Here is a 386-nt window from a genome sequence, read left to right on the forward strand (position 1 = left end):
TGCCGCTGGTGATGGTGCAGGTCGCCGAGCTCATACATACAGCCACGTATACACCCCAGCACCAACAAAAAAAATAAAATAAAATAAAATAAAATAAATAAAATAAATATAAATAAATATAAATAAAGAGACAGATAGAAAGATAAATAAAAAGAGACAGATAGAAAAATATAAGTAAAGAGACAGATAGCATAGCATAGATAAATATATAAAGAGACAAATAAAATACTATATATACAGACAGAGACATCAATAGATACAGAATAAAACGGACACAGACCGAGACAAAGACAAAGACAAAGACAAAGCCAGATAAATATTAATTTATATTTATATATTTATATTTTTTTTTTTTTTTTTTTTTTTTTTTTTTTTTTTTTTTTTTT

At 24.6% G+C, this 386-nt stretch overlaps 1 protein-coding gene across 1 annotated transcript in view; it reads right to left on the bottom strand.

Annotated features, from left to right (window-relative positions):
- The window catches only part of EMH_0013740 (uncharacterized protein), a gene marked incomplete at both ends in the record, with an annotated part of 6,979 nt that overhangs the window by 2,602 nt on the left and 3,991 nt on the right, over window positions 1–386 (bottom strand). The window lies entirely within an intron of this gene.

The sequence above is a fragment of the Eimeria mitis genome, genomic scaffold (assembly GCF_000499745.2).
Source record: "Eimeria mitis Houghton genomic scaffold, Emh_scaff481, whole genome shotgun sequence".
Lineage (NCBI taxonomy): Eukaryota > Apicomplexa > Conoidasida > Eucoccidiorida > Eimeriidae > Eimeria > Eimeria mitis.